The sequence below is a fragment of the Octodon degus genome, unplaced genomic scaffold (genome assembly GCF_000260255.1).
Source record: "Octodon degus isolate 3935 unplaced genomic scaffold, OctDeg1.0 scaffold00207, whole genome shotgun sequence".
Taxonomy (NCBI): domain Eukaryota; kingdom Metazoa; phylum Chordata; class Mammalia; order Rodentia; family Octodontidae; genus Octodon; species Octodon degus.
In genome coordinates this window covers 4074649-4084465 of record NW_004524783.1, presented here as the reverse complement: position 1 = coordinate 4084465, position 9817 = coordinate 4074649, and positions in this window count along the sequence as shown.

The following is a 9817-nucleotide window of genomic DNA, read 5'->3' as shown; positions in this document are numbered from 1 at the left end:
GCCCCGCCCCCTGGTGGGCTGAGCTGGCTACAAACACACACACACACACACACACACACACACACACACACACAAATAAATAAATAAAATAAAAAACCATCTAAAAGATAAGCCTGTCCTTTCTTGTTTAACTAATTTTAGTATCCACTTCTTGATGTAATCATTCAAAATGTGTATATGCCCCAGAAATGAAAAATACACATTGCTATATTTGCTCATAAAAGGCCAATTCTTCATCAACCAAAGAGTAACCATTATTTAGCTGTGCTTATATGAACAAAATCATTTTATAGAAGAAAACGCAAATGAGATAGTTGAATTGCAAATGGGCAACCATCTCTTTTCTGATAAACAAGATAACCTAAAAGTCCAAGTTCCAATTAGTTTAATGCCTAGATTTTTGCAAACATAAAATTCCATGTTCTTTTAATGAGATATATTTTATAGCTTTTCTAATAGCAATCTAATAATGAGGATGAGTTATTTTCACTATTTTAGTAGCAGTACATTAATCCAATCTATTTCTACAAATTGCATGTTTGCTGTTTATTAAACATCTGAAGGAGAAAATATTAAGGGGTACATATAAAATTCTAAAATCTTGTTCCCACATCATAATAAATATTCCCTCACCAAAAAAGTTGGGTTTGGCGAATTGTACTCTTTGCTGTTTGAATTGAAAATGGGCAAACATGCAAGCAGTACTCTGACATCTTCGGTGGGTAAGATCCCATCGCAAGGACAAAGCTGCCGGAGGGTCAGCAGATGGCAAATCGGTCCTTCCTCCCGCCTCGCCTCTCACGTCCGCTCTGGGTTTGGGAGCAGACAGCAGTTCCCAGAGATGCCCACAGAACATGCCTTCCGGAGCTCACTCGCCGCAGTGTGAGCCTGGCGCTGCTCCTTCTGAGAGACGAGGAGCAGGCGACGTCACCGCTTTGAGCAAGAGGTGACAGCAGAACTAACCTTCTGAAGCGGCCGTAAAGCGGCGCAGCCGCCGCCTGGCTCTCCGAAGTCCCCGCTCTGACCAGCTCGGCCGCCGCGACAGCAGCCCAGCGCTCGGGAAGCCCACGGGAGCGAGCACTGCACGGCCGCCCGCCTCCCAGCGACTTGGCCACCTCCCACGGGCCTGGGTGAGGCCCTCCGAGCCAGAACCGCCCACACGGAACACAGACATTCAAAGAGATGAGACGACAGTGGCTATTTTAGGCACTAAGTTTGGGGTGATCTGATGAGCAGCAATAAAAACAAGAAAAATCAATTTTCTAGACCTGCTTTTATTTGGAGGGAGGTGTTTTTCTTTTTGTGATGTAAGGATCGATGCAACGCAGGCCTCGCGACTCTAGGCAAGTGCTCCGCCTCGCCTCGGAGTGGCTCCTCTGGCCCTCAACCCCGAGCTCTTTCCTTGTTAAGTAGAGCATCAGCTCTAGGTCAATAATCCCCCTGCCTGCCCATTCCTTATCTGAAAAGAAAAGACAGGCCAGCCCTCTGAAGGTCAGGCCACAGGGAGGGCAGAGACATCAGTTACAAGCCCTTCATCCTCAGCCCTTGTTGCCCAATCCAGAAAGGGGAGGGGAGGAGAAGGCACGGGTGGCTTACCGAGCTGCTCTGGAAGCCAGAAGTCCAGCCAGTTCTGCTCGGGTCCTTCACCCCTGAAGAGCTGCAGTTTGAGTTTCATTTAATTTATCAACAAGGCAGAATTTTCTATTTCTGTATTCCTCATGAAAATTCATGTTTTACTGCAAAATGTATCAATACCCTATGCTAGCGGCGCCTTGAACACTTTCAAACTGCTTTGCCAGAGGAGTCAGTTTCTATTGAGGCTCCCCCTTTTCATTAACGAAACCACACCCACACTGAAGAGCCCATGAGAACAGCCTGAGACCAAGCGCATAGGGCACACCTAGCAGGGAGCAGGCGCTTGGAAACGGTGACAATTTCCCGGTTTTTCTTTTCTAATTCTAGCTCTGACGCTAATTAGCTGTGTGACTCTAGGAAACTGACTTACCCTCTCCAAGCTGTAGCTTAATCTGCGATCATAAATTTTAATCTGTAAAATAAGCTATCTCACATTCCCACTCATTGTATACTTTCCAGATTTCTACCATAAACTTATCTCTCCCTCTCTGGTCCCCTGATACCCGCAACTGTCCTGCAGATGTCTCCAGGGTCGCCCTTGTACTGGGCATTCCTGCCATGTGTCCTCGAGGCAGCCTTCAGTCTATGCCCCTGGGCCCCAATTTTCTTCAGTGTAAGATGCGGAACACAGCTGCACCCACCTCATGAGGCTCTAATGGGGGTTAAGGTCACTGTGCAAACTGCTCTTCCATCCCTGCTTTCAAGGGAAAATCCAAAACTGGGTGCATCATTCCCTTCCTGCTGAGCCTTGGGACTCCCTCTGCAGCCTTCACTTCTACCTGCCCCGGAGAACCGCAGCCTGGCTGCCCCAACCCTCAGCAGCCCTGCAGCAGCCCTCCATTCCTTCCTGCTTCCTCCTGCCCACCCCCATCTTCCATTTCCCTGTGTCTCCTTCCACGGAGTATCACCTCCCCAGAAAGCCTTCTCTGCTCCTCAACAGCAGTCGCTTGTTTTCTCTATGGCAGAAATAAATCTAGTGGATGCTTCCAATCCAGAACTGACCCGCTGCAGTGGGAGAGCTCATCTGCCTCCCCCAGCTCAGTTTAGCCTCCCCAAAGTAGGGACACCCAAGTCCATTCTTCATCTCTTCCTCCAGCACCACTGGTGCTCAGCCCATGTTCACTAAACAGAATGATGATCAGGCAACAAACTGGAATGCGGCTGGACCACAGCAGCTGCCTCCCACCACCTCGGGCCGCTAGGGTGCAGAGGCTTCAGCATTCTTCCTGGGTTGAATCCACTGGAGAAAAAAAGTGTAGTCTGCATCTGTCTTCCTTGTAAGTCACTGCTTTGCAGCTGAGAGCTGTTACTCTTCCCTATGGTCTCTAGTATGCAAGTCTAAAATGCATCTGCAGGATCAAGTTTGTGTCTTAAAGGATAGGACTCCACAGTCCATGGCTCAGAGCACATAGGCAAGGCCGAGGATGAGTCTGGAGAGGAAAGTGGAAAGAGGGGGGCAAGACTTGGTCCCCCATCCCGGAGCTGGATGTGGCTGGTGGAGTAAAGGCAGCACTGAGAAAAGCAAAGCCACACACACCAGGCAAGGACTTGATCTCTTGCTGAATATTCCAAGAGGATCCTGTCACTCATGTCCTGATCCCAGAAGTTTCCTGTTCCAGCTCCACTCCTCCCTCACACCCCAAAATTTCTTCTTGCTTTTCTGCTCCCCTCCCCCGATCCCCATTGTGTTTCTATTGCCTGCTACTCAGACAGAGCAGCCAAGAACCCAGACCTCAGAATGGCCCAGCTAGACATTGCTTGGGTCTCTGACACACCCTTGCCATGTGTCCTCGAGGCAGCCTTCAGTCTATGCCCCTGGGCCCCAATTTTCTTCAGTGTAAGATGCGGAACACAGCTGCACCCACCTCATGAGGCTCTAATGGGGGTTAAGGTCACTGTGCCAACTGCTGCACAATGCAGGGTGCTGGGGTTGCTACCACTCACTGCCACAGTACAGGTGCTCTAAAAGCATAAATTTATTTTCCCAGTCCTAGAGACTGGAAATCCACAATCAAGGTGTCTGCAGATTTGGTTTATTTGAGGTCTCTCTGGATGATGCCTTTTCCATGTGTCCTCATGGTCACCCCTCAGTCCGGGTGTGTTTATGCCCTAATCTTCTTTTAGGACAAGCCTATTACTAGCCAGGGGAGGCTGTGCTTCAGCCTGTAACACAGTGAACATCTCCTCTCTAGCACCTTTTGGGCTATACAAGGTCTTTCTATTAAACTGGCAGTGCTGGGAGCTGCCTGGAGGACTGATGGTGCTCTGGAGACACCATCTGGTTCTCGGCTGCCGCTGCAGCATCCTCTGCTTCTGCCCTCCTTGGGCTACCCAAGATGGTATCAGGCCGTGGCCTTCTGGACTGGAACTCTCCGCCCCTCTGCCCTCTTCACCCCCTTGCTGGCTTCAGAATAGGCCCCATTCCCTCTAAACAGCTGCCCTCCCCCAGACTGCCAGACTGCCACCTCGGCACACCCCCAACCATGGCGGCTCCTGGCTCGTGGGTGGTCCCCTCTTGTGGACCAAGGCAAGAGTTAGCAACAGCACCTTTCTCAGCATTAGGCCGTGCTTCATTTCTCTTCCTGAAGAGGAAGTGGACCAGCATAGGACACCACAGGACATCAGAGCCCTTTCATTCTGTTAGCAAGGCAAGGTGCAGAACATTCACAGCTAACCCACACAGCCTGCAGCAGTCAGACAGGATTAGTCCCTTAAAGGACCCAATATGGAAGGCAAGAAACCATGCAATGGAGGGAAAGCCAGGCCTCCTCTCAGGAGCAGACCACAAGACAAAATATTAATAAATATACCCACAAACTTCATTAGGGACGGGCACCAGGGATTGCTATTCTAAATAGGTATCAATCACCTTTAAAAAGCCTGAGGAGTCACTAACCCAGCCCTCTACGGGGAAAGCCCTGGTCCTATATTCAGGCCCACTAGCTAAGTGACTGCTCTCTCCCTTGGATCCCAATTTCACCCATTTTACCTAAGCAATTTTACTCACGATCATACTGCCTGACCATGGTTCTGCCTCACCCCATGCCCACCTTTCGGGGTTCCGTCTTACCCACCGTAGGCCCACCTTCACTTGTGCATCTGCTCTATAAAAATCCCTAGAAAAGGCCAGGTTATTGACAACCCACTTGGGCCCTTTCCGTCCCTCAGAGACTTTCTTTCCCCCAATAAATATATTCTGCTCTTAACCTCCATTGTTCCTAAAATTCATTCTTCAGTTTTAGGGGACACAAACTCATCCCAGGCATCTTTCCCTTAAATCATAATGAGCATGAGGAAGCCTCAGAGCTGTAAAAAGGAATTGGAGAAAAATGTCTCTAAGAAAGCACTCAATGCATATTAGGAGGAAAAGAAAGGAAGGAAGGGAGGGAATAAGAAAAGAAATGGGGGGTAAGAAAGAGTAGGGAAAGGAAGGAAGAGGGAGGGAAAAAGGAATGAAAGAATAAAGAACAGAGAAAGGGGAGGAGGACAGAAGGAAGGGGAAGAAAGGGTGCACAGGAAGAGAGCGAAAGAACAGAAAAAGGCCGCTAGCTCCCAGAGCTTCCCGGGTACTTGAACACAGCAGTTACTTAGTGAGTGCTGACTGAATTACCGCTCGGGTGTCTTCAGCTGGCTGCGTTTTTCCTACTCCAGCCTCTTTCTAAGCATTCTCTTCAGCACACATGGCTCCTGGCAGTGGCAGGGCCTGTCTGGACAGGGAAGGACTCGGGGATCCACACCCTGTCAAGCTGGTTTCCTAGGAGGAGACTCCCCGTCTGGGAAATAAAAATAGCCCCAGGAAGGATTTCACTCTTGGTAAAGAGACTGGGCTTTGTTCAGAAACAAAGTAAGGAGCATTTATCCCACTCTTTTTCTGTTTGTTAAATGCCTTCAGGTGCATAGCCAAATGCAAACATGGGAGAGGTATAAATAAACAGCCACTGTGCTGGGTGCCAGGAAAGCACACAGGGTGACTGAAGAGGAAACTGTTAACAGGTAAACTTCTGCCTAACACTCCTCTGCCACCCAGGCGACCAGTTCCTCAAAGTATCTACCCAGCTACCCTCGCAGCACATTTCCTCTGTCCTTCCGAAATGCTGTTACCCAACCTGGAGAAAAGAGGAGGCCCACCACTCCTGAGAAATACTAAGTCTGTGGAGGTCACGGTCCAGCACACAAGGTCAGGATCTGCTTCTATTTTTCCTTAATAATGAAACCACAGAAACCCACATCTGCAGCATTATTTGTGGGGAACAATGGGTGTCTTTGTCATTGTTGTTTTAAAGGCCACCCTGCGATGAGTGATGGGTCAGTAGATTAGCCTTCTACCTTGTAAATGGTACCAAAAAACACAAAAAGCACAAAGCACTGTACAGTCATCACCAACTCCACATTGTTATAGGTAGCCAAATTAGATAGAAATATTAATAGGCGGTCAGACAGGGCAAGGCCCTTGAAGGAGACAGCACGAAAGAGAAGCTACCTTGCAACTGTGTGAGGGATGGATGCTCCTGCTGTGAGCCAGACCTAAAAGACCTAAAGGCCAAACAAATGCTAAATGACTAGCACCTGGGATTGATATTTTAATAGGTATCCGTCACCTGAAAAGACCCAAGTGAGTCACCTGTCCACCCTCCAATGAGAAGAGACCCTGTTCCGCATTCCAGCCCCAACAGGAAGAGACCCTGTCCCATATTCATGCCCACTTACTCCCTGACCCGCTTCCCCTTTTGGCCCTGGGCACGATCAACTTTACCGGAGCAATGGTGCTTGCAATCCCATTGGATGACCATAGTTTTGTCCCACTCCACATCCACCTAAGTGAGACCCCTTCCTCTCTACCTTAGCCCTGCATGGTTTTGCTCTATAAAAATAAACTGAAAGAGACAGCTTCCTGGGCAACCTGCTCGGGTCCCCCTTCTGTCCTCTCTGAGACAGAAGCTTTCTTTCCCAATAAAATATTCTACTCTCAACCTCCGTTTGTTCCTAAAATTCATTCTTTGGTTTTAGAGAACACGAACTCATTCAGATCAGGTCTGGAGTTTTACTTCCCTGTATCAACATCATAATCACATGTCATGTCTTCATGAATACCATTTGTTTCTCTATCAATAGGATATCAAAGGCCTCTCTAGAGTGCAAACATACCTAGTTTGTGCATAGTTGAAACTTAAGCCTTTTTTATCAACACGTGTAAAAATGTTATTAGACATACTTAATAAGATTTAAGGTGTGGGCATCTTCGCCAATTTAATAGATAATAAAGGTGTGTCAAGATAATTTATTAGAATACCCTGGACATTAAACAAGAGACATTTAATATATTTAATTTTTTTAACTTCAACTGGAACAGATCAACAAAAAATTAGATACAAAGCAGCAGTGAAAATAGCACCCCTGGCATTTGAGTTTTACAACCTCAATGGGTAAAACTTCGTAAAGTTGTGCGTAGTTCTATAGTACATGGATATGTAAATCTTCCTTCAAGATACATGCAACATTCCTGGATTTCTTTTCTTTCTTCTTTTCTTTTTCCATGCCACAACTTTTTTTTCTTTTTTTCCCCAGCACCAGGGATCAAACTCAGGACCTTGCACTTGCCAAGCAGGCACTTATGCTGCTGAGCTATATCCCTGACCCTCCACAGCATTCATTTTAAGAGCAAACTGGGAATGTAGCACTGGTAGATGGCTTCTCTGTGGTACCAAAGTGTTGAGCTGGAACTCCAGAGCCCAAAGAGGAAAGGGCTTGAAAAGTTAAAGGAGCCTGGTCTCCTGAAGAGAAAGTGACTTTGAATGCGAGGGCACCTGGCCCTCTCCCTCCTCCTCTCTCTGTTCCTCTCCAACGAGTTAAACATTTGCATTTGTCCAAAGCCGAGGTGTAAGGGGCACTAGGCACAGCCAACAAGCTTGAGGCAAAGTGGCCTCCACCACACCTTGATGTCTCTGATGCTTGCAACCCAGAGCCTTCAGCCAAGAGTAGAAGGGGGGGGGGCGCGGGACAGACACGGGGTGCTCATGCAGGAGGTGAGGTGACTCTGAACCCACTGTCTTCGCTCTGCACTCATGCCCTGGTGACTGCTCGGTCTCACCTGGGAAATCTGCAAAACCCAAGAAACTGCCGCTAGCACCCTAATGCACAGGAAAGGCTCTTGCAGGGCCCCAAACGCTGAAGGTGAGCCCCAGGACCACAGCCTGACCCTGTCCTGGGAGGCCCGCATGTGTGTCAGGGCCAGTGGGGCCCAGGCCATGTAGGCACGCACTACACCTGCTTTTCCAGGGTCCTTGCTGCTGTTGCCACCAACGCCTTCCTGCGGGCTGGCCTGCACTGTCCATGGAGTCCTCTCTGGCTGTGGATCCTCCAGCTCTACCAGCTGTTAGTGCCTCACTGTGTTGTCATGGAGACTGTGACACTTCCTCTAGACCCCGCTTCCCCCTGCCACCCAGGGCTGCCAGACAGCGCAGACTGAGAGTCCAGAACCAAGGCCTGGCCTCTTCTTGGCTTTCCATCAGGCTTCTGTTAGCCAGCACCATCTGTAGCCACATCCAGTTATTTGGATTCAATGTCTCTGCATTCAGGAGAAAACAAAAATTCAAAGTAGAATTTAGAAGTTTGCCCAGTTTCCCATGGCCTGGAACTGAAGTCAGACTCTTGGCTAAGTTGTCCGGCACTTGCACTACTGCCTCACCTTATCCTTCAGAGGGAGTTTTAACTTGGAAGTGACACAATCCGAAACACTGCCCAGCTGTCTGCAGTACATGAAGCCCTGAGAACTTCACCAAATAGGACTCCGGAGGACTTCAAGGGGACACACAGTATCCCCATCTGCAAACTGGTGTCCCACAGGGATGCAAGTTGTGGTGTCCAGATAAGTTCATATTTAATAGTATTGCAGGCAGCAGAGTTAGATAAAAATATTATAGGCAGTCAGACAGGGCCAGGCCCTCGAAGGAGACAGCACAGAAGATGAGATGCCTTACAACTGTAGGAGGGGAGGATGCTCCTGCTGTGAACCAGACCTAAAGACCTCAAGGCCAAACAAATGCTAAATGAGTAGCACCTGGGGTTGATATTCTAAATACCAATCGATATTCTAAATATCGATCACCTGGAAAGACCCAAGGGAGTCACTAGCTCAACCCCCAACAGAAAGAGACCCTGTCCCATATGTAATCCCATTGGTTGACCATAGTTTTGTCCCACCTCCTGCCCACCTAAGCGAGTTCCCATTCTCTCCACCTTTGCCCCACATGGTTTTACACTATAAAAGTCCCTGGAAGAGACAGCTTCTGGGGGAACTACCCGCTCGGGCCCCCCTCCCGTCCTTCTCTTGGACAGGAGCTTTCTTTCTCTCAATAAATATATTCTGCTCATAACCTCCGTTTGTTCCTAAAATTCATTCTTCAGTTTTAGAGAACACGAACTCATGCAGGTTAGGTCGGAAGACTGTTTTTCTCTATGTCATTTGGAGGTTCCTTGTATGGTTTGGAGATCACCCACCCGAAACCAGTTTTTCTCCTTGTATCAATAGGAGCCATAGCTTTAAAAGTAGAGCAACAGATGAAAATAATTTTGTTTCATTAGACCTCATATAGGGGCCGGGGAGATGGCTCAGTAGAATAAACACTTCCCTGGCAAGCCCAAGGGCCTGAGTTCAATCCTTGGTTCTGGAAAAAAAATAAACCTAATATACACAAAATATTATGTCAGTACACTATCAATATAGAAATTATTCATGTGATCATTAACATTATTTTATCATATACAGTCCTCACAATCTGATTGTCTTCAGTTACGGCTCACTGCGGTTCAGGCCCCACACTCCAGGTGTTGGGTGAGCAGGACTGTGGCTACTGTCCTGGACAAGGCACATTCGCTAAACCATGAATGCTGCAAAGAGCAGCCACAAACCCTCAGGAAGAGAGAGGCCATTGTGTTTGCTCAGATAGCCTAACACTTGATTAACTCAAACAATTGTCTCAGTTCTTACCAGGAAAATAAAAAGGTTTTTAGCAACATCAACAATCTTCAGAAACTAAGAATATCGCAAACAATGTTTAAACTCTGACTTCATACACAGTCTGTAATTTTGCCTTAGCAGCCCACTTTGCTGTGCAACACTTTCCATGTTTGCAGGAAGAAGATGCTGCCCTGGGATTCGAGGTAGCCCTCCCATGCTGCTGTC